Raw genomic sequence first — 25,605 nt, forward strand, 5'->3', positions numbered from 1 at the left:
TTGGCATAGGATTATTATTTTAAAATAAAACTGAGAAAATAGCAAGATTGATGAGGATATAGAGAAATTATCTCTGTCTCTCTCTTTCCATTTTTTTCCTCTAAGACACTAGTTGGTGATATTGTTACTGGAAAGGTATTATGAATATTACTTTACCTCATTTCAGCACTCAGTTCTTGTCCAGAATGATCATTTCCAACTATCATTGACAGAGTGGTTCTTTCTCTGCCCTAACTGCACTCCCCCACTATTTGTGACAAGCATTCTGCCATGAATCAGTCCTCCTGACCTTTGTCTCAATTATCTCTGGATATTACCATACTATCTTATTATTTTTATAACCCATAAATGAGTGTCTTCATTCTATGTCTAATCCTTTTCATCTGATTCATTTCACTCAGCATAATAATCTCCATAGTCATCCATATATAAGCAAATTTTATAACTTCATTTTTCCTAACAGCTGCATAGTATTCCGTGGTATAGATGTACTATTTCTTTAGCCACTCATTGTTTTTCAGGTACTTGGTTGTCTCCAGGTTCTGGCTATTGTGAATAGTGCTGCAATGGACATAGGAATGCAGAGGGCTTGTCTGCATGGTGTCTTGGGGCCACTGGGGTATATTCTTAGGAGTGGTATTCCTAGATTATATGGAAACTCAATTTCTCATTTTTTGAGGAATATCCATATTGATTTCTAAAAAGACAGGACCAGTCTACATTCTCACCAGCAGTAAATGAGAATCCCTTTCTTCCCACATATACACTGGAACTGGTTGTTCTTGTTCTTTATAATGTGTGCCAGTCTCTGTGGGGTGAGAATATATCTCATTGTTTTGATTTGCATCTTCTTAATCATTAATAATGTGGAGAATTTTTATGTGCCTTTTGGCCTTCTGTATTTCTTTCTTGAAGAAATTTCTTTTCATCATTTCTCCCATTTTTTTGATGGGCCAATATGTTTCTTTTTATTAAGCTCTGCCAGGCCTTATATATGTTAGATATTAACCCCTTATACATGGGTATTTGGTGAATAATTTCTCCCAATCCATGGGCAGTCTTTATATCCTGGTCTCCATTTCCTTTGAGATGCAGAAGCTTCTTAGTTTAATGTAGTCCCATTTGTTTATCTTTTAAAAGAAAGGAGGGGTGGAGAGATACAGTAATAGGCTTAGACTGTAAGTATGCTTGGCATGCATCCAACATTCTTTTAATCTCTGTCATCCCAGGGCCTTCTTTAGCATAGTTGGGTATAACAACATTAAGTGTGGCCCAGCAGTCATCTAAACACCACTTGGGTGGTGCTGGAGGCCCCCAACATTGAACATTCCAAGCAGTACCACATTCAACTATCTGGGATTTTTTTGGCAAAGAATCACCCAAAGTGGTTCCCAAGCCCCATGAACATAGCTTGAGTGGTTCCTCTCACCCCAATAATAAAAGTAAAGAGACCAGAGAACAAGTTCAATGGTCAGGGGTGGTATTTGCCTGGCATGTGCCTAGACTTGAGCTTGAGATTCAGCATCAGATGTCCCCCAACACCAACAATTATAGTCCTGGAAGCTCCTAGCATACCAGATTAGAGCAGCACCACATTACTGGGCCCAAGCATTAAACAGTCCTACCAAGTTAGTCAAAAATTAGCAGAAAAGGCCTTTAGGCCCATTAATCACTGCTTGAAAGACTCCCAAAATTTAAAGTAAAAATAAAAGGAATGGGGGCTGGAGAGATAGCAGAGCGGTAGGGCATTCACCTTGCATGCAGCCAATCTAGGACAGATGGTGGTTTGAATCCCAGCATCCCATATGGTCCCCATGACTGTCAGGAGTGATTTCTGAGCACTGATCCAGGAGTAACCCCTGAGCACCACTGGGTGTGACCCCCCAAAACAAACAAACAAAAAATAAATAAATAAAATAAAAGGAAAGGAAAGGAAAGGAAAGGAAATTTTGATACATGCTGCATGTATGATCCATCAAGATACTATGCTAATTAAAATTATTCACAGATAATAAATACTGCATGATTTCACTCACATGATATACCTAGAACAGGCAAATTCATAAACAGAAGTAGAATGGCAGTTTTAAGCCCCAGGAAGTGGGATGCAGGGTAAGAATTATTGTTTAATGGGCTCAGATTTAGATGGGGAAAATGAAACATTGGTGATGATGAAAGTAGTACAATAATGTGTGTATCTAATGTCATTAAATTACATTGAGATGGGTTGGAATGATATATAGTGGGCTGTAAACTTGCTTTGCACACATCTGACTCAGATTCCAATTCTGGCATTCCATATGGTTCCCTAAGTACACCAAGAATTATCCATGAGTACAAAGCCAGGATTAAACCTTGAGTACCACTGAGTGTGGCCCAAAAATAAAAGAAATATTAAAAAACATTAAAAATTTAAAATATTTGAAGATGATAAATAAATTTTATTATGTATGTTGCCACAATATTAATTTCACAATTATTCAAATATTCTTAGCATTTGGTTTATTTGAAAGGGTTCCAAAGTCTACTTTACATTTGATTAATTAATACCAAAAGTCTCCATTAACTAATAATAATTCCTCCACACCTATTCTGTTTTATATGTTATATTGGGTTTTTTTTTTTGTTTGTTTGTTTTGTTTTTTTTTTTTGGTTTTTGGGCCACACCCGGCGGTGCTCAGGGATTACTCCTGGCTGTCTGCTCAGAAATAGCTCCTGGCAGGCTCGGGGGACCACATGGGACACCGGGATTCGAACCAACCACCTTTGGTCCTGGATCGGCTGCTTGCAAGGCAAACACCGCTGTGCTATCTCTCCGGGCCCTATACTGTTGTTGTTGTTGTTGTTTAACTTTATTTATTGTTTTATTGATTCATTGATTGGTCTTCGGGCCACACCAGGCAGCACTCAAGAGTTACTCTTGGCTTTGCACTCAGAAATTGCCCCTGGCAGGCTGGGAGACTATCTGGGATGCAGGGATTCAAACAGGGTCCCTCCTGGGTCGGCTGCATGGTTGGCTGCATAGAAGGCAAAAGCCTCACCATTGTGCTATTTATCTGGCCCCTATATATTATATTGTTGAAGAAACCAAATAGTTTGGTTCATACATTTTCCACATTCTGGGGTGGCTGGTTGCATGCTGTGTCATTAAATATATTATTCTACTTCCAGTCTTCTGGTTGCTAAATTAAATTCAGGTTTATTTTTTCATCAATAGTTTCTATTGCATTATATTATGAAATATTGTCTGATTGCTATTATTTTGTGCTAAAATTGATGTAAATGTTAGCAATTTATTTCCATCAATTATAAATTCTCTATCAACCTTTCACATGTTGCAATTGAAGTTGAAACTGAAGATTATTGATTATCTAGATTCATTATTTCATAATGGGATTAACTGTGAATTCTAGGGGCTGGAGAGATAGTACAGAGATAATTCTCTTGCCTCACATGTGGCCACTTCATCTCCAAAATTAATTTGATTCCTCATACTGCATATGTTTCCTCCAAGCACAAATAGTAGTGACCCCTGAGCAAGAAACCAGGAGTAAGCTTGGAAAATCTTTGAGTATGACTCCAAAACATACATACATATATAATTCGTAATACATACATACATGTGATTTTCTAATTCTATAATTCTCTTTGCACTACTTAGAAATCTACTTCTACTTAGAAATCTCTAAAAATGAATTTTACATCTAAAGTTTTTGAAAACTTGAAAAATAAAGCTTTATCCAAAAGTCAAGAATGCTTCATTCTTTCTGTTATAAATTAGTTTTCAAAATAAATTAAAAATTTCTTTATATTCTTTCCTTTATAAATTAGTTTTAATTTAAAAAAACCTAGCAGCAGCATGTTTTGTGTGTGTGTGTGTGTGTGTGTGTGTGTGGTTTTTGGGTCACACCCGGCAGTGCTCAGGGGTTATTCCTGGCTCCAGGCTCAGAAATTGCACGGGGGACCATATGGGGCGCCGGGATTCGAACCGATGACCTCCTGCATGAAGGGCAAACGCCCTACCTCCATGCTATCTCTCCAGCCCCGCAGCATGTTTTTTAATGGATTTTAATATAGTTGTTTTTTTTTTCAATTCACTGAACAAATATATTTTTAATCCAAAAATGATTCCATTGTACTGGATAGTACAGAGGATATAGGACACTTGCTTTTATGCAGCCAACCCAAGTTCAATCCTCTGCATCCCATATGGTTCTCCAAACATAAACCAGGAGTGGTTCCTGAGTGTAGAATTAAAAGTAACACCTGAGCACTGCCACAGGTGGCTCCCCACAAAAATAAAAGAAGGGCTGGAAAGTTAGCATGGAGGTAAGGCGTTTGCCTTTCATGCAGAAGGACGGTGGTTCAAATCTCGACATCCCATATGGTCCCCTGTGCCTGCCAGGGGCGATTTCTGAGCATAGAGCCAGGAGTAATCCCTGAGTGCTGCCAGGTGTGACCCAAAAAACAAACAAACAAAAAAAAAAAGAAAAAAGAAAAGAAAAGAAAAGTTTCATTTACAAGAAGTTGCATGCCTTTATCTGGATCCTTAGTCATTTTAAAACTCTAGTAGTCTCCTAGTTTCTTTGCCAGAAAAGACAATATTTCAACTTAATCTTAATATATCCTGACTCCAACTTGGAATTGGAAATTTCCTTTAGGAACCTCTGGAAATGGTATTTAGAGAGCAACATGAGAGTGAGATGTGAAAGTTAATTGCAACTGGAGCTGCTTCTGACCTTTCAATGTTCATAATTAGAAAATTTGTGTTGCTTTATTTTAAGATTAAAAATATATCAAATGGAAAGCCTGTCTAGAGTACAGGCGGGGGTCGGTTGGGGAGGAGGGAGATTTGGGACATTGGTGATGGGAATGTTGCACTGGTGATGGGTGGGATTCTTTACATGACTGAAACCCAAACACAATCATGTATGTAATCAAGGTGTTTAAATAAAATATAAAAAAGAAAGAAAGAAAGTGCTTAGCCAAATATATATATATATTATATAATATATAATTTGTAAATATCTTAATACCAAAATACAGGTTTTTAACTTAATATATTTAATATGTATTGGTATATATGTGTCTTTCTCAAAAACATTCAGGCTCTCTAATAGCAGCATAATGGTATATTTACAATATTCTATTATATCATATTATTGTTTCAAAGTAACTAGACATTCCTTTTTATAAAATGAAGATATAACATAAGTAAAACATTAAAACTGCCAGCTATAAATAAATTGCCCAGAAAAATTATCATTCAAAGATAATGTGGAAGGAGACACTTTTGGGGGTTACACATACCTGGAGGTACCCCCAACTCTGTGCTGGGCCACTCACTGGCCAAAGCATCATCACCAAATCTGAGCATTTAACCATCCAGTCTAATGGTTGAGCAATGCCCAGATGAATACCAAAAGCTCTGAGTGTTGGAAAATCAAATAAATAAAAGAATTTGAAAATATATATATACACAATAAAAATTACTTTTTTAAAAAAAGAAAATATTTACATAGCAAATAGAAACAGAAGAGCAATATTCTAGCAACTGGGAAAGATATTTGCAGATCATACATCTGACAAGATATTAATATTCAAATTCCGAACACAATTCTACAACATAAAGGAAAACCAAGCACCACAACAACAAAAAAAGGGCAAATGAGCTAAATAGATACTTCTACAAAGAAGATATATCAATGGTCCAAAGACATGAAAAAATTTGAAATCACTTATAATGAGTTAAATACAAATTAAAATCCAATGAGCTGTCAATGGTATGAATGAATGGCCCATATAGAAAAGGTGTTGAAAGTAAATGTTGGCGAAGATACAGAGAAAAAGAAACACTAGTACACAGTTGGTGGGAATGTAAATTGATACAACCTCTATAGAAATGGTGTGGAGAAGATTTAAAAACTTATATGAAGTCCAAGCCTGAGACTTAGAAGTAGACTGACTGCCTGCTAAACATGAATGAGATTGAAAGTTTGATTCCCATTACTACGCACATTGTGGACTATGATACAAGCACTGTAATTGTGATCCCTGGCAGTATCAGTGTGACGCCCAGCAAGCATCTCAATCAATTGTGGATGAATTACAACCAAAAAGATAAAAAAAAAAAAAAGTCAGATAATTAAAATGGAAGTGGAGATTCCATATGATTTAGCAATTCCACTCCTAGATATTTCTCCAAAAAGAGAGGTAAAAACTAATTCAAAAAACCTCTGTGCTCAGAAAAGCCTTATTCCCATAAGCCACAACATGGAATCAGCCTAAATGGCCGTTAACAGATGGTTGTAAATAGAAGGCAGGTATTTTATATATTTAATGGATCACTATAATTTTAAAAAGATAAAAATTATAACTTCCTAACAATGAATCTTGAGGTGATTAGACTATGTGAAATAAGTAATAAACTGAAAGACAATTAATGAATGATTTTACTCTTACTAGGAGTATTAATAACTAGCATCAGGGGCCGGAGAGATAGCACAGGGATAAGGCGTTCGAATCCCAGCATTCCATATGGTCCTCCCTACCCCACCCCCAGCCTGCCGGGAGTGATTTCTGAGCAGAGAGCCAGGAGTAACCCCTGAGCGCTGCCGGGTGTGACCCAAAAACAAACAAACAAACAAACAAACAAAACATAACTAGCATCAGTGAACTGGCAAAACCCAACAAACTATCTCTGGATTTGACATGATAGTTACTGGAAATGGATAGGTTTTTTTTCTGGTGGTGGGATGGCACTGAATTTTGGTAACCGGTGTGTTGTGTCTTAAAAGCCCTTAGATTCCGTATTATATGTCGATGATAAATCAGCAAAACAATAACAATATTACTACAACAACCAATGTAATTACTAAAAGTTGTATGAATTTTTTTTTTTTTTTTTTTTTGTGGGACAACACCTAGAGATGTTTAGGATATATTTCTGGCTCTGTGCTGGGGGAGCACTCCTGGCTGTGGTTGGGAAACATTTGGGATGTTAATGACTGAACTTGGGTCAGTAGCATGCAAGGCAAATGCATTGTGGGCACCCTAGGTTCTGAACAGGGGGGATGCCATTTTGTAAAGGGCCACAAGCCTAAGTTTTCATTAACACCATCCAAGATACCTGGCCACACCAGGTAGCCTATTCGGAAAGAACACAAGGGAGTGGTAGGAAGGTCTCTAGACAGCTAATTGTCTTAAGGATTATCAAAATTTAGAACCTCCTCATCCCCTCCCTGTATAAACTAGATTATGATCTCATGGCAGAGATTGCCTTCTCTGGGAGATGGCCTTGGCTAACCAGTTTGGGGGTTGTGGCTGCTGGAATAAAGTCTGCTTTGCTTTATTTCAATTGTGTTATCTTGTACTTCAACTCAACTCTGGACCCTAAGACATTGTACAATTTCTTTACACTTCTTTCTGTTCTCATGACACATTTGACTAAGAATGTATTTTCAATTATTGTTTTAATTACATGACACACAAAGACCGTATTTGGTGCCAGAGATGGAAATATCCATTTTAATTGTTTTATATGGCTCTTCAGTCATCCAAAAATTTTCAAGTCTGTATATCTCTACTAATCTTAGATGTTCTCTTTATAATGACCTAACTTTTCACATATATTTACAAATTTAAGCCTGGATTTTCTATTTGGTTCCATTATTTGGTCTGTTTGTTCACTCATAAATATAATATCTAATTTTAGAGACTTTGTAATGTTTAAACATCTGGTGTAAGAAATAGTCCCCCATACTCATTGTTTTTCTTTTTTAAGGTTTCCTGGGTATTTAGATTTAATTGTTTTTCCAAATGAATTATACAATTAGTTTGTTCAGCTCCAAGACTAAAAGATTGATGATAGTATGTATTATCTGAATACATTTCTTTACTATATTAAGTTTTCTTTTTTGTTTGTTTGTTTGTTTTTTGGGCCACACCCCAAAGTGCTCAGGAGTTACTCCTGGCTGTCTGCTCAGAAATAGCTCCTGGCAGGCATGGGGGACCATATGGAACACCGGGATTCGAACCAACCACCTATGGTCCTGGATCAGCTGCTTGCAAGGCAAACACCGCTGTGCTATCTCTCCAGGCCCTATATTAAGTTTTCTATCTATACTCATAGTATGAATTACTATTCACCTCTGCTTTTGTGTCATTTCTATATATTTTATAGCTACTTTCAGTGTATTAGTGATTTCTTATTAGCTCTACAGCCAAGTACTGTTTTTACTTGTGTTCTAATTATAAAAGTGTCTTTATAGTCTTTAACCATATGTTATATTTTAATTTATAAAAGCCATTGCTTTCTGTATATTTTTCTAAAACTCTTTACTTGACTAAATCCTCTGAAGTGTTTAAGCAATTTTTGGTAATTCTTTTTTGTTTTCTAGATAAATAAAATAAAATTAAATAATTTTACCTCTTTCTTATTAATGTGCCTCTTTTTTTTGTTTGTTTGTTTTTTGTTTTTTGTTTTTTGTTTTTTTGGTTTTTTGGGGACCACACCCGGCAGTGCTCAGGGGTTACTTCTGGCTGTCTGCTCAGAAATAACTCCTGGCAGGCACGGGGGGGGGGGGGGGGGATTTGGGACACCAGGATTCGAACCAACCACCTTTGGTCCTGGTCCTGGATAGGCTGCTTGCAAGGCAAACACTGCTGTGCTATCTCTTTGAGCCCACCATGTGCCTCTTCTAATGAAATTTGATGGTAATCTTCAAAATAGTTTTTTAAAGATAATAATGGTAATATTGTGAATGTTTCTCCACACACTCCTGAAGTTTTTCAAAGGCCAATATGCAATCCTGAGACTGAACTGGGGTCAGCAGTATGAAAAGTAAACACCTTAAGTGAAACCTGAAATTCTGTATTTTCATCAAATTCTCAGAGTAGACAGGAATGTTGCTTCTCAAAGTAGACTATACTTTAAGTAGTCATTGTTAATTTTCAAAAGATCACCACACTGTGGAGGAAAAGCTTTCTTTTTCAGTCAAGAATTGGAGACTTCCCAGAATTCTGACTATCTGCCCACCACCCCCAAACATATCCAATTTCAACAGACTGCCTATTCTCAACAGGGAAAAAAAATCTACATTAATCACTTAAAGTAGCAGAGCATTTGTTTTAACAGACATATGTTAATTTTCTAACAACCAGACAATATAGGAAATGCATTCTTGAGTACAGAATATACTTATTTCTAAAGCAGATGCAGGCTATGTATAGGAAATGCAAACTAAGTGTGGCAAAACACATCTTAAAGATGGTTGTCTTTAAATGAGCATGTTACTCTGGTCTTTGTAGGTGCTCAGAAGGTGTCTCGCACTGCTACAATAGGGGATTTGGGATGTAAATGTACAGGAACTACAGAGGGCAACAACTATCCCCTGGCTGACTCAACCCTTATTTATTTCTCTGTGCCTAATTTTGAAAAAAATTTCCTTCACACAATGATTTAAAAAATATCATTTTCTAGTTTTGAGTTCCCAGATAAATCCTTAAAATGATAAAATTGGAAAAAGTAATAAGAACTTTCTGATTTTCAGTTTTAAGAGGACAAGAACAGAAACAGAATTGGGAGGGGAATGCTTCCATCTTTGTTTTAGTTTGTTTTAGGAAAACAAAGAGAAAAAGGGAAATAGAGACTCCCCTCTCCCTTCCAAAGCTGGCATTTAAATTCTGTGTGGTCCAAACTTGGAAGACAACTGTAGAGGTTTCCTCATAAACTACAGAGTAGAAAAATGCAATATATGACAAATAGGATGATTCCTTGCCACAGAGGAAGAGGAAGAAAGTCCTTTCTGTAGCTATGGGGAGGAGTCTGAAAAAAAGCAGAGCTGAGACATGTATTACTTAGAGAACATGCTGGGACAAGGCACAGTGGCTAGAAAAACCCAGCAGTTCAAGAGCACATGCCAGAAAGGGGAAAATACAGGCATAGCTCTCGAGTATCTTACAAGACTCTAACATTACAACTGCCAATATCCAAAGGCTAGAAAGAATATACCTTCAAGAGAGATTTATTTATCAAGGGCAAAAGACTCAGACAAGAAATTTCTCTCTGGTACTAGTATAAGAAATTATTTTTGGTATTGGGTTAAGAGGTAAGGTGATGGATAAACTCCATTGAGCCTTCCAAGATTGGACCACAGAGATAGTAAAACTCTTTTTTTGAGTAGCATGCTGGGGGGTTAGAAGGTGAAAGACTCATACCCTAGAAAATCATTGTGCCTACAGGGTCATAAGAAGCAACTTACATAAGAACCAGAAAAGTGGGCCTGAGAGATAGCAAAGAGGTAGGGCGTTTGCCTTAGACGGAGAAGGTCGGTGGTTCGAATCCCGGCATCCCATATGGTCCCCTGTGCCTGCCAGGAGCGATTTCTGAGCATAGAACCAGGGGTAACCCCTGAGCACTGCCATATGTGACCCAAAAACAAACAAAAAAAGAACCAGAAAAGTATATAATTGGAAAGAACCGACTTGGTTCAACAGATTGGTGAGTTTGACAATAATCAACAAATTCCTTTCTGGGCTGATCTTTTGAAGCATATTCCTGTGTATTTATAAATATTTAGCATATTAATTTTGAAGCATATTCTTATGTACTTACAAATTATAAAGATTTATAAACATAAAGATTTCTGGTTAAGGATTCAGCCTTAAATAGTTATTTGGGGAGAGATCAAGAGAGGGAAGACTCTCAAAAGCTGGCTTTAGTTTTTTTCCAGTTGTTAATTCCTCTGAGGCCAGATTTACAACTATTATATGCTGAATGCTAGGAACAAAGTGAATAGAATTAAGAGAACTCCAGCCTGCTCTCAAGGAACTTAAGTTCAATATCTTCTAACATCTATCAGCCACAGTATTGCACACAGGGATATATAAATTTATATGCACATATTCAAATCTACTCTTATTAATGGGCCTAGGAAGGAACTAGAAAAGCAAATACTGAAAGTGTCCACGTGTTGTTTATGATTCTCAATTTTAGTTAACAATTACTACTTTTTGTTTATTTGTTTTTGGGTCACACCTGGCGTTGCATAGGAGTTACTACTGGCTCTGTGCTTAGAAGTCTCTCTTGGCAGGATCGGGGGGCCATATGGGATTCAAATGGGGATCTGTCACTCTGGCCCCCAACAATTACTACTTTTAAGCCTAAAATATTAACAGAGTATAAATTTCCCAACTAGAGTTAAAACTGTAAAAGTACATGGTCAAATACTAAGGCAGGCAGATAGATAGTCTCTGTCTCTGTCTCTCTATGTGTCTCTCCACCATCCTGACTTCCAAGATCTCCCACCAAATTCAATGTCCTACCATTTATTTTTTTTTTCTGAATTCAATAAAACTGGAATATATAAACGTATTTGTTTGGAGATTTCTTAAATTAGTCATAGTAACTTTTGTTCTAATTCTTTTTATTTAGTTGCGATATTTAAAAACTATGGATACTATGTTGTTTATGTTTTATTATTATTTTCTTCTACCTGTCTACCTTTGGCTTTTTTTTTTTGTCGATCATTTTCCAATTCCTTAAGTTGTACCATTAAGTTATTTATGTAGCCTTTTCTTCCTTCTTTATGAATAATTTCAACGCTATAATTTTTTCTCTTAATACCACTTTTGCTGTGTCCCACAAATTCTGAAATTCATGTCTTCACTCTTAATTGTTTATGAGAATCTTTTGATTTCTGGCCCATTGATCATTCAATAGTGAGTTGTTTAATTTCTAGGTTTTAAAATTATTTCTGTGTCTCTAAATTCAAAATCCTAGTGTTAAGAAAATAAAATTGGGGCCGGGCGGTGGCGCTAAAGGTAAGGTGCCTGCCTTGCCTGCGCTAGCCTTGGATGGACCGCGGTTCGATCCCCCGGTGTCCCATATGGTCCCCCAAGCCAGGAGCAACTTCTGAGCACATAGCCAGGAGTAACCCCTGAGCGTTACCGGGTGTGGCCCAAAAACCAAAAAAAAAAAAAAAGAAAAAGAAAAGAAAATTATGTATAAAATTTTGCTTTATTTTATATTTTAAGGGCACATTTATTTTTCATTTATTTATTTATTTATTTATTTATTTATTTATTGGCTTTGGACCAACTTAGCAGTGCTCAGAAGCCAATTCTGACACAGTGCTCAGGGTTTGCTTCAAGTGGTGTTTGGGGCCTGCGATCAACGCCAAGCTTCGCATATACAAAGTATGAATTCAACCAATGTCCCCATCCAGAGACATTTTTTTCCTTTCCTTCTCTCTTTCCTTCTGCCTTCCTTTCTCCTTCCTTCTTTCCTTCCTTTCTTTTGTTTTACTTTTAAATAAAATCTTTTACACAAAGGCATTGCTTTAATCTAAATTTCTTCCTAAAATCTCCAAAATTCACACTCACACCCCAGATTTTGCTATGACAACAATAGTTAAAGCTCTTTTGTGTTACTTCAGCAAAGATGCCTTAACAACTCTGAAAGACAAACTTGATCACAGAGAACTCAGTGATGTCTGTCAATTTCAATTCTTGTTCAAATATCATCTACATATTATTTACCATATCCTGTTACACTTTTTGCCATATATGATACTGACTTGTCTGCTTAAGAGTCTGTCACATAGGGGCTGGAGAGATAGCATGGAGGTAAGGCATTTGCTTTAGATGCAGAAGGACAGTGGTTCGAATCCTGGCATCCCATATGGTCCCCCGTGTCTGCCAGGGGCAATATCTGAGTGTAGAGCCAGGAGTAACCCCTGAGCGCTGCTGGGTGTAACCCAAAAAAACAAAAAACAAAAAAAGAAAAAGAAAAAAAGAGTTTGTCACATCAAGACGGTGAGGAGAGATCAAAAGCTCATGATCTCATTTATATCAATTATCAATTAAAACATAAATGTTTAATGAATAATGATTAAAATTGTATTTTCTTCTTTAGACATGGACTTTTACCACATTCATTTAAATAGTCTTCATCTTGTGTAATCTTGTGGTTTTATAATAAAATTCAGTTATTTAAGTCTTAGATCTCTTACTTCCCCAATATACTAAGCAATAAAATATCAGTGAGAAAAAGACTGTCTGCTAGTCATGATATGCTTTTGATAACTCACCAAGCCACATATGTAATGCCTATTAGTGTATCTATGGTATTAGAAAAATAAAATAAAACTGAAAAATGTCTTAAAGAATATTTTTGTGAAGTATCTTCAGAATAGTTCTGAAATTCTCAACTTACCTAACCCTATCCTATTTCACAGGTCAGGAATGACTTTACTTCAGTTGTTTTCTAATAATCTAGAATTTAACACTTTTCCTTACAGTACTTGCCTTGCAAAGAAGATCTGGATTTGGTCCCTGACACCACATATTGCACTCAAAAGCACTGCCAGGAGTGATCCCTGAGCAGAATGGGAAGTAATCCCTGAATGCTGCCAGGTGCAGCCCAAAACTCTCCTCCCAGTGAAAATCAAAAACAAACAACTTGCTTAGATATCTTCAAGTGTTCATTATCTGAATTGCTTGAGGGGGGAAAATAAATTGTAAATGCCAAAAAAATTTAAAAACTAAAACACTGGAGTAATGCATAAAGAGGCCAAACTAGACATGTCTAGATTTTATGTAAACAAACCTTTTCTACCACAGTCAGTAGGTTGTCAATTTGTCAGACTCTTTTACTCAATATCCTGGAAGCATTATTTTTTTTATTTTAATTTTTTTATGTTTTATTTTGTTTGAGTGCCACATCTGGTGGAGCTCAGAGCTTACTCCTAGCTCTGTATTCAGGGATCATTTCTTAGGGGACCATATAGGGTCCATGGCAAATACCCTACCCATTGTCTAATCTCTCTAGCTGCTGAAAACACTTTTAAGAGGTTTAAACAGAAAATAGTTGACATGATTTTTTATTATTTTGTCATTAACAAGATGGCAGAATAGAACCCTCATAATTTTATAGAATATCAATCTGAGAACATAAAAAGAAAGAGTATCTTTAATAGAGCCCCAAAATTCAGTTAAGAGATTGCAGTATCTGGTGAAATATAGATAATAGGAAAATAGGGCCAAAGAGATAGTCAGAGAGTAGGACATTTGCTTTGTACATAGCTAACCCTGGCTCAATTCCAGGAACTCCACATGTTCCCCCAAGACCACCAGGACTGATCCCTTAGTCAGAGCCAGGAATAAACACTGAGTACTGTCAGGTGTGCCCCTTGGCCTCCAAAAAGAAATAGAAATAGAAAATATTATCTATAGAGTAGGAAGGGCAGTTTTGTTTTACCTCCTCCACAGTGCTGAGACACCTTCTCTACTTGAGAGCTCTCAGATGAAATAAAATGAGTATTCAATTTTGCCATGAATACTGAGAGGAGGACTGGCCCTAGGATATCCCAGCAGTAGGTAGCCCTCAAAGACCAGTCTTCATACCTATATCTGTAGACTCAGAATGGTTCCTGTATATTTATGTCTAGGTCACTCTTACAAAACTCAAGCTCCTGGAGCATTTATTCATGTGTCTTTTGGCCATCTGTTTGTTTGTTTGTTTTTGTTTTCTGAGAAAATGTCTGTTCATTTATTCTTCCCATTTTTGGATAGGGTTAGATGTTTTTTCTTGCTGAGCTTACCAGTGGCTTTTATTTCTTAGATATTAACACCATATCAGATGGATATTGGGTGAATAGCTTCACACATTCTAGGTAGTCATAGCCTAGTCACCATATCCAATGAAATGCAGAGGCTTCTCATTTTAATGTAGTCCCACTTTGTTTTATCTTTGCTTTCACCTTCTTGACTTTTCTTTGAAGGATGCCTTTAGCTTTAAGTGTCATGGAGTGTTCTGCTACATTTTCCTCTATGTATCTTATTATTTCAAGCCTAATATCAAGGCCTTTAATCCATTTTTATTTCGCTTTTTGTGTACAGCATTAAATAGAGATCTGAATTCACTTTTTTTTTTTTTTGCAAGCAGCCAATCAGTTTTACTAATACCATTTGAAGAGGCTTTCCTTGCTTCATTTTGTATTTCTTGCCCCTTTATCAAACATTAACTGATCATGTACCTACAGATTTGTCTCAGAATATTCAAGTCTAAGGCCTGGAGAGATAGCACAGTGGCGTTTGCCTTGCAAGCAGCCGATCCAGGACCAAAGGTGGTTGGTTCGAATCCCGGTGTCCCATATGGTCCCCCGTGCCTGTCAGGAGCTATTTCTGAGCAGACAGCCAGGAGTGACCCCTGAGCAACGCCGGGTGTGGCCCAAAATACCAAAAAAAAAAAAAAAAAAAAAAGAATATTCAAGTCTATTCCATTGATCTGAGGACCAGTCTTTATTCCAATACCATGCTGTTTTAATGACTACTGCTTTATAGTATAGTGTAAGGTTGGAGAAAGTGATTCCTCACACCTTCTTTTTCCAGGGATTGCTTTAGCTATTCATGGCTGTTTATTGTTACATATGAATTTCAGGAGTGTTTGGTCCAATTTTTGAAAAATGTCATGGTTATTCTTATAGGATAGCAGTAATCTGTGCAATGTTTTTGGAATATTGCCATTTCATTGATGTTGGTCCTTCCGATCCATGAGCAGGGTATAAGGTACCTTCTTGGTCCTGGTGTTTATTTTCTTTTCCTCTTTTTTCTTTTTTTGTGTTATTCTATCTCTCTGGCCCCAACACTTAAAAGTCTTCTTTTTAAAATATATTTATTTAGGTACCATGTTTGTAATTGGGTTCAGTCATAAAAAGTACACCCCCCCTTCACCAGTGCAATCTTCCTGCCACCAATGTCCCCAAATGCCTCCTCCCCCACCATATGTCTGTCTATGAAACAGCCATTCTATTTTTCTCACACACTACAATTGTTATGATAGTTGTTGGTATAGTTATTTCTCTAATTGCACTTACCAATCTTTGTGGTAAGCTTCATATCATGGACTGGTCCTTCCAAACCTCATCTCTATTGTCTCTGGGTATTATTATAATAATGCCTTTTATTTTTCTTAAAACCCACAGCTTCATAAGGCTATTCTGTCTATCTCTCTTGCTCTGACTCATTTCACTCAGCATAATAGTTTCCATGTCATTCATGTATGGAAATTTTTAATTCTTCATTTTTTTCTAACAGCGGCATAGCATTCCACTGTGTATATGTACTAGTTTCTTTAGCCATTCATTTGTTGAAGGGCATCTTGGTTGTTTCCAGAGTCTGGCTATTGTAAATAGTGCTGCAATAAATATTGGTGTGAGGAAGGGATTTCTGAATTGTATTTTTTGTGTTCCTAGGGTATATCCCTAGGAGTGGTATAGCTAGATTATATGGGAACTCAATTTCCAGTTTTTTGAGGAATCTCCATATTATTTTTCATAAAGGCTGAACTAAATGGCATTCCCACCAGCACTGAATAAGAATTCCTTTCTTGCCATTTCTAAGTCTAAAGTTTCTGTCATCTAATATTAATATGGCCATTGCAGCTTTTTTAAGTGAGTTATTTGCTTGCATGATTGTCCTTCAACCTTTGATTTTGAGTCTATGTTTAGTCTGACTATTCAGTTGTATTTCTTTTAGGTAGCAAAATGCTGGATTTAGCTTTTTTTTTTATTTAACCAACTTTATTACATATATGATTGTATTTGGGTTTCAGTCATGTAAAGAACACCATCCATCACCAGTGCAACATTCCCATCACCAATGTCCAAAATCTCCCTCCTCCACACCCAACCCCCACCTGTACTCTAGACAGGCTTTCTATTTCCCTCGTACATTCTCATTATTAGGATAGTTCAAAACGTAGTTATTTTTCTAACTAAACTCATCCCTGTTTGCAGTGAGCTTCATGAGGTGAGCTGTAACTTCCAGCTCTTTTCTCTTTTGTGCCTGAAAATTATTATTGCAAGAATGTCTTTGCCACTCTGTGTCTCTTAACTGGTGCATTTAGTCTACTGATATTGAGAATTGTCATTGTTATATATGAGTTTGGAGAGTTTTTTGGTCTTTCTTGTCTAAAATTAGATCTTTTAGTTTGTCTCTTAAGGTTGATTTTGATTTTCTAAAGTTTCTGAGCTGTTGTTTATTTATGAAACAATGCATGCTTCCTCAAACCTGAACATAAGTCTTATTGGGTGCAGTATTCTAGGTGAAACATTCATTTCATTGAGTTTTGTCACTATATAACCACACTGCTTTTGGGTCTTGAGGGTTTCTCGTGACAGGTTCGCTGTAAATCTTAAGAATGTTCCTTTGAATATGATCCCCCTTTTTGATCTTGCTGTCTTCAATATTCTATCCCTATATGTGGGATAAGCATATGTAGAAAATTTAAGATTGTCTTCAATATTCTATCCCTATGTGTGGGATTGTGACTATGATGTGTGTTGGGGTGCTTTTCTTTGGGTCTCTTTTAGCTGGTCCTCTTCAGGCATGCAGGATTTGTTGCACGTGATCTGTAGCTCTGAGAGTTTCTCTGCAATGATGTCCTTGACTGTTGATTCTTCCTGGGGATTTTCTTCCTGGATCTCTGGACTCCAATGATCCTTACCTTGTTTCTATTGAGTTTATCAAAGACTTCTAGTTTCATCTGTTTACATTCTTTTAGGATTTTTCCCATTGTCTAAATATTTGCTTTAAGGCTCTTTTCCAATCACTTCTTTTTTTTTCTTTTTTTTTCTTTTTTTTTGGTTTTTGGGCCACACCCGGTGGTGCTCAGGGGTTACTCCTGGCTGTCTGCTCAGAAATAGCTCCTGGCAGGCACGGGGGACCATATGGGACACCGGGATTAGAACCAACCACCTTTGGTCCTGGATCGGCTGCTTGCAAGGCAAACACCTCTGTGCTATCTCTCCGGGCCCTCCAATCACTTCTGTTGTATGTAGTTATGCATCTCATCTTCCAGCTCAGTGATTCTGTCCTCAGCCACTGTTACTATATTTGAAGGGCTTTCCAGTGAGGAATGCATTTCTTCTACCAAGTTTTTCAATCCTGTTATTTCAGTTTGGAATTTTCTTATTTCTATTTTTATATCCTCTTGATTCTTATTTTTGGTTTTTTCAGTTCATTCTATTTAAGTTCTGCGAGGATTCTCCTTATTACTTCTCTAAACTCCTTTTCTGTGAGGTTAAATAGGTGGTTGGCACTTTTGAGGTCATCAGAATTATCATCTTCTTTCTCTATGCATGGTGTTGGCCTATGTTGTTTTCCCATTGTTACCCTTGTAGTGTGCTGTTTTTACATGTTGTGCTTGGGTTCACTGACTAGAAGATGTTCACAGCAGCAAAGTAGAGTGGAAAATTGGGCTCTTCTGGCTCCATCCTTCATGGAGGGTCACTTCACCACTCTTGTACTGTCAGTGGACTCTTCTGGGTGGGGTGGCTCCCCGCAGCAGCAGTGGCAGGTCAAAATGGCACATGTATCAAAATGTGAACAGTAGGTATCAGCAGGCCTTTTTTATTTAAAATAGTGTTTTGTATTTTTCTTTCTATAGGTCTTTCACCTCTTTATTTAAGTTGATTCCAAGATACTTGATTTTCTGAAGCACAATTGTGAACATGATTATTTCTTAAAGAAAAAAAGAGTCTTTTCTTTAATTATATGTCTATAGAAAAGCTATGGATTGTTATGTATTAATTTTTAACCTGTCTCTTCACTATATAAGACTATTATTTGAAGTAGGTTTTTTTTCTTGTAAAGTTTAGGTTTTCTAGATACAGTATCATTTCATCTGCAAAAAGTAAAAGCTTGACTTACTCCTTTCCTACCTGGATGCCCTTGCTATATTTTATTTTCCAATTGCTATAGTAAGTACTTCTAGTACTATCTTGAATAGGGAGATTTGGGACATTGGTGATGGGAATGTTGCACTGATGATGGGTGGTGTTCTTTACATGACTGAAACCCAAACAACACAATCATGTATGTAATCAAGGTGTTTAAATAAAAAATATATTTAAAAAAAAGTCACAAAAAAAGAAGTAGAAAGAGGGGCACCCTTGTCTTGTGGTAGATTAAAAGAAAAGATTTTGGGGGGCCGGAGAGATAGCATGGAGGTAAGGCATTTGCCTTTCATGCAGAAGATTATTGGTTGGAATCCAGGCATCCTATATGGTCCCCCGAGCCTGCCAGGAGCAATTTCTGAGAGTGGAGCCAGGAGTAACCCCTGAGCACTGCTGGGTATGATCCAAAAACAAAAAAGAAGAAGAAGAAGAAGAAGAAGAAGAAGAAGAAGAAGAAGAAGAAGAAGAAGAAGAAGAAGAAGAAGAAGAAGAAGAAGAAGAAGAAGAAGAAGAAGAAGAAGAAGAAGAAGAAGAAGAAGAAGAAGAAGAAGAAGAAGAAGAAGAAGAAGAAAAGAAGAAGAAAAGATTTTAGTTTTTCCCATTGAGTAGAATGCTTGACAAGGACTGTGGTAAATGTCTTTGACTATATTGAGAAAATTTCCTTTAATTCCCATCTTTTTGGGGGAATGGGTCACACCCAGCCGTTCCCAGGGGTTACTCCTGGCTCTGCACTAAATCACCCCTGGCAAGGTGGGGGGACCATATGGGATGCTGGAATTCAAACCACCACAGGTGTTAGACCTTGTCAAATGCTTGCTCTGCATCTACTATGATCATAAGATATTTTTATTTTTTTTTTTAAGTTTTTTTTTTGGGGGGCCACACCCGTTTGACACTCAGGGGTTACTCCTGGCTATGCGCTCAGAAATCGCCCCTGGCTTGGGGGGACCATATGGGACACCAGGGGATCGAACCGAGGTCCTTCCTTGGCTAGCGCTTGCAAGGCAGACACCTTACCTCCAGCGCCACCTACCCGGCCCGATATTTTTATTTTTTTTAATTGACATGATATATTGTATTGCGCATGTTAAATCATCCTTCCATTCTTTGAATGAATCCTACTTGGTCATGGTGTATAACAATGAATTCATGACCTCATTGCAAGATACAATAATTTTCAATTTTTTCTGCTTCTTCACTTTTATTTATTTATTTATTTATTTATTTATTTTTTTTTTTTTTTTTTTTTTGTCACACCAGGCTCTACGTTCAGAAATCGCTCCTGGCAGGCTCAGGGAACCATATGGGATGCTGGAATTTGAACCACCATCCTTCTGCATGCAAGGTAAACACCCTACCTCCATGCAATCTCTCTGGCCCCCCAATGTTTTTTCTTGTACTTCTCTCTCTCTCTCTCTCTCTCTCTCTCTCTCTCTCTCTCTCTCTCTCTCTCTCTCTCTCTCTCTCTCTCTCTGTCTCTCTCTCTCTCTCTCTCTCTCTCTGTCTCTCTCTCTCTCTCTCTCTCTCTCTCTGCTTTTTGGGCCACACGGTTTGACACTCAGGTTACTCCTGGCTATGCACTCAGAAGTCTCTCCTGGCTTGGGGGACCATATGAGACACCGGGGAGTCCTAGGCTAGCTCAGGCAAGGCAGGCACCTTACCTCTAGTGCCACCTCTCTGGCCCCTTTTCTTTCTCTTTTTTCTTTTTTTTTTTTTAATAATTTGGCTCCAATACCTGAAAACAAATAAATTATGGTTAACATTGTCTTTAAATAAAGTAATCTATATATTTTAAAAACAAATGATACTTTGGAGCCAGGATGATAGTATAATGGGTAGGGCATTTGCTCTCCAGAGTTTGATCCCCGGCACTCCATACAGTCTCTTTTTTTTTTTTTTTTTTTTTGGTTTTTGGGTCTCACCCGGCAGTTGCTCAGGAGTTACTCCTGGCTCCATGCTCAGAAGTTGCTCTTAGCAAGCACAGGGGACCATATGGGACGCCGGGATTCAAACCGATGACCTTCTGCATGAGAGGCAAATGCCTTACCTCCATGCTATCTCTCCAGCCCCACCATACAGTCTCTTATGCCTGCCAGAAATCATTTCTGAGCATAAAGCTTGGAGTAACCCCTGAGCACCACCAGGTATGGCCTAAAGACCAAAAAGATATTGAATTTGAAAGTCTCTAGGATTTTTAGTATATGACAGCCATTTAAATTTTTTATTATCTCCTAGAATTAAACCTTTAGTTAATTAATGTCTAAGCTTTTTAATAATTTAAATGCTTATCGAGTTGTATTGAGAACCATGTGAAGAGTATTCTGTGTCAATTGACATGTAAAAAATGTTTGAGTTTTATTTCCCCTCAGCATTAAATTTCTATTATGTTTGGGTAGAAGTGTGGCAATTTCCAAGAGAGGTGACAAACATAGGCTACATCTTATTTGGAACCAATATAAGAGTAAATATTCTTTGGCTACTGACAGTTGGAATAAAGCTGCTGCCTGCACTTTGTAATTTAATGGAATAACCAAAGATCCAGGGACAGAGATTTATCACGTAGCTGTGATGGCTTGGCACATAGTCTCTTGGTGGCACATGTGAAGAATGGTGCTACTGGCCATGATCGTGTCTAGCCAGAACTGTGCCAGTGGCAGTATTATGAACAGAAACAGCCTGTGATGGGATCTCTACCTTATCTTGATAGAATCTGCTCTATAACCTTCTCCATGATTTTTTTTTTTTTTTGTACTTAGATTTCCAGAGGCAGTTTCTAGTTAAATTTTTAAAACCCTATTTAGTGGGCCCGGAGAGATAGCACAGCGGTGTTTGCCTTGCAAGCAGCCGATTCAGGACCAAAGGTGATTGGTTCAAATCCTGGTGTCCCATATGGTCCCCCGTGCCTGCCAGGAGCTATTTCTGAGCAGACAGCCAGAGTAACTCCTGAGCACCGCCGGGTGTGGCCCAAAAACCAAAAACAACAAAACAAAACAAACAAACAAAAAAAAAACCTATTTAGCACACATAACATTACATAAATGATTCAATCCTTAAAGTTATGGAGTTAGTATAAGATATAAATTTAATTTTCAAATTGCCAATGACAAAATGATTGATGCATAGTTTTTTAATGTGTTGACTACAATTTAAATTAATAAAATATTTTAGTATCCATAGAAAAAAATAATTAAACAAGGCCCAAAGTAAGTCTTCAGTTTAATGCTTACATTGTTAAATACCTGTGTTTTCTATAACTTTTACATTAAAAAGTAGCAAAAAATAATCACAAGTGAGGGAAGTGATTTTCTTCAGTTCTCTTCACTAAATTGACTCAAATTCTTTCCAAGAATTTCCAGTTCTGTGTGTCCCAAACCGAAGTGCCCTTTTCTTTTGATTATATTGCTCACTTAATGAATAATGATCTATTTTCCAAGATATATCTTAGACTTTAGATTTTTCTCCTCCCTTTGGGGGGTTATTTGAATATTGGGGGGGGGCCACACCTGGTGGTGCTCAGGGCTTACCCCTGGTTCTGGACTGAGAAATCACTCTTGGACATGTTCTGGAGAGCATATGGGATACCGGAGATGTAACTCAAATCTTCTGATGTAAGGCCCCTTCTGGTACTAAAGCTCTTGTTTGTTTTGCTTCTCCAACCACATTTCACTATTTACCATTTTACCTCATAAGCAATCCACGTTCTGGTCAAAAACACCATTTGCAAGAACTAATATAGCTTTCTAAGATAGTCCTACTTCCAGTCATGCTTTGGAATGCTACTTCTTATTTCATCTGAATTCCATCTCAATGATAAAAGTAGTAATCAATTGCCACCTGAAAATTTTTTCAATGTGCTCCATCATCTAGGTTTATCAAATTTAGGGGATTTCTGCTACAGTAATATACATATTCTCTTCTGTTACCTAAGTATTTTATCCAGATTTATCATGGAAGCCTAGATGGTTTTCTGGTGAATTTACATAAATAAATAATTTAAAATAAACCAAACTTAACTTTTTCCATATTTACTAAACTTGAGAATGCTTTTTGTGCTGCAAAAGTGCTCAAGGCTTACTCATGGCTCTGCTCAAGAATCACTCCTGGCAGAGCTCGGGGGCCCTATGAGGTGAGGTACTGTGGTGATGTGCAAGAGAAGTTACCTATCAGATGTTCTTTCTTTCTGGACTTCTAATTGCCAATTTCTTGCCAAATCATGAATAAAGAGAAAAATGTTAACCTATAATAAAATTTTATTTCCCAGTATATTAAAAGTCTAAATGTTTTCAGAAACTAAATTGTAATCTATAGTTTATAGGTCTTGATATGATGATCCTCTTCCTCCCCTATTGACTCTATGATCATGAATACAAACAGACTATAATGTGAAGAAATTAGTTAGATATGCTCACTTTTTATGCAATTGTTCAAGTTAGGTTACAGACAATAACAAAACTAATCAATGACGCCAGTTTCTGGAAGGGAATGGGAATGATAGTTTTATCTAGATTGATGCTGTGCTTTTCCTTTCAGTTCTAACAAATCACATTACTGAATAAATAACAAAGATAAGTATTGTATTTGGTCCCCCCCTTGACTTTTGGGCCACACCTGATGTTGCTTAGAGTTTACTCCTGGTTCTGTGCTCAGAGATCAATTCTGGGGTGCTCAAGAGGACCATATGGGATGTGGGTCTCAAGTAGGAAAGTCTCTAGTTGCTGTACTCTATGGTTTGGACCAAGTATTCTGTTTTGGGGGATTAGGAGGGTTATTTATGATGATGCTTAGAGCCTAATCCTGCTTTTGTACTCAGGGATGACGCCTAGAGAGCTTGAGGGACCATATGGGGTACCTGAGATTAAACCTGGGTCATCTGCCTGCAAGGCAAGCAAACTACCCTCTACCTTCTAGCCAGTATTCTACTTTTAAAAATGTCCATTTGGGGGCCTGCGAGGTGGCGCTAGAGGTAAGGTGTCTGCCTTACAAGTGCTAGCCAAGGATCAGGACCGCGGTTCGATCCCCGGCATCCCATATGGTCCCCCCAAGCCAGGGACAATTTCTGAGCACTTAGCCAGGAGTAACCCCTGAGCATCAAATGGGTGTGGCCCGAAAAACCAAAAAAAAAATGTCCATTTTACGTGCATCCAGTCAGAGCCCTCCTGTCTCCCTACCCCCATTCCTGCCAAAAAAAAAAAAAAGCCCATATTAAGAAGGTTTAATTGAATATACCTGTAAGTTATGACATTCATAACCTCAGATGCAATTCAGTCAATTGGATGCTATATAGAATAAGTAAAAGTTGAGAGATGAGGAAGGGAATGCCATATGTTCAATCAGAAGATGTATATAAAAATAGAATGTGAGGGGCCCGGAGAGATAGCACAGCGGCGTTTGCCTTGCAAGCAGCCGATACAGGACCAAAGGTGGTTGGTTCGAATCCCAGTGTCCCATATGGTCCCCCGTGCCTGCCAGGAGCTATTTCTGAGCAGACAGCCAGGAGTAACCCCTGAGCACCGCCGGGTGTGGCCCCCCCCAAAAAAAAGAATGTGAGGGGCTGGAGAGATAGCACAGTGGTAGGGTGTTTGTCTTGTAAGCAGCCGATACAGGATGGACAGTGGTTCGAATCTTGGCATCCCATATGGTCCCCAGTGCCTGCCAAGAGTGATTTCTGAGCACAGAGCCAGGAGTAACCCTGTGCGCCGCTGCCGGGTGTGACCTTTTCAAAAAAACATTAATAATATATGAAGGCCTTATTCAGGATAAAAACACATTCATCTTGCAAAGAAAATAAATTAAATTCAAAGAAATCCCTGATGTATCCAGGAGTTTGCTTATGATCGCCTAAAAATAACTATTGAAAAACAAACAAATAAACAAACAACTTTAAATTTACCCTGAGATTTGAATAAATTTTTATCCTGATAGCTAGATTAAAAAGTTTAAAATAGATGAGAGTATGGAAAATGAATACTTAAAATTCAGGCCTACATGGCTCATATGATATTAAAAACCAACATAAAATCCAATGGATAAAAACTTGACCTTTGCAGGAGCATCAGATCACATTCTAGGAGAACCTACTGTGAAGTAATTTTACTGTAAAGAGACAGGAAGGGAGTTTACTGGATCTGTCACAATCTGATGACTTGTTAATTCCAATAGCTCTCAATGGTGCAATTCCTGTCTTGAGTCTAAAAACTGTCTTCCTCTAGCTGGCATTGCTCTTGGCTACCAGAACATTCAAGTAAAAGAATTTGCATTACTTTGGTCATATTCATATCTGGAATATTAAAAGATTGGCCATTATTGAGTAAAAGTATCCAGATACCAAAACAAAAAATGACTCCATAAATTGTTGGGGCAGGTAGGTGGCCATCTGGAAAAAACAATTGAAGTTGAATTAAAACTTTATACTTAACTCAAAGTTAAATCCAATATGGTCCAAGGTTTTTTTTTGTTTTTGTTTTTGTTTTGTCATTTTTTTTGTGGGGAGAGGGACACCCCTGGCAGCGCTCAGGGGTTACTTCTGACTCTGCACTCAGAAATTGCTCCTGGCAAGCTCGGGAGACCATCTGGGATGCCGGGAATAGAATCCAGGTTCATCCTGGGCCAACCATGTGCAAGGCAAAAGCCCTACCGCTGTGCTATCTCTCCAGGGCCCGGTTCAAGGTTTTGTGTGTGTGTGTGTGTGTGTGTGTGTGTGTGTGTGTGTGTGTGTGTGTGTGTGTGTGGTTTTTGGGTTACACCTGGCAGTGCTCAGGGGTTATTCCTGGCTCCAGGCTCAGAAATTGCTCCTGGCAGGCACGGGGGGGTGGGGGTGGTGTGGGGGGTGGTGTGGGGTGTGTGTGGGGGGGGGACCATATGGGAC

Source organism: Suncus etruscus, chromosome 11, assembly GCF_024139225.1.
Source record: "Suncus etruscus isolate mSunEtr1 chromosome 11, mSunEtr1.pri.cur, whole genome shotgun sequence".
NCBI lineage: Eukaryota > Metazoa > Chordata > Mammalia > Eulipotyphla > Soricidae > Suncus > Suncus etruscus.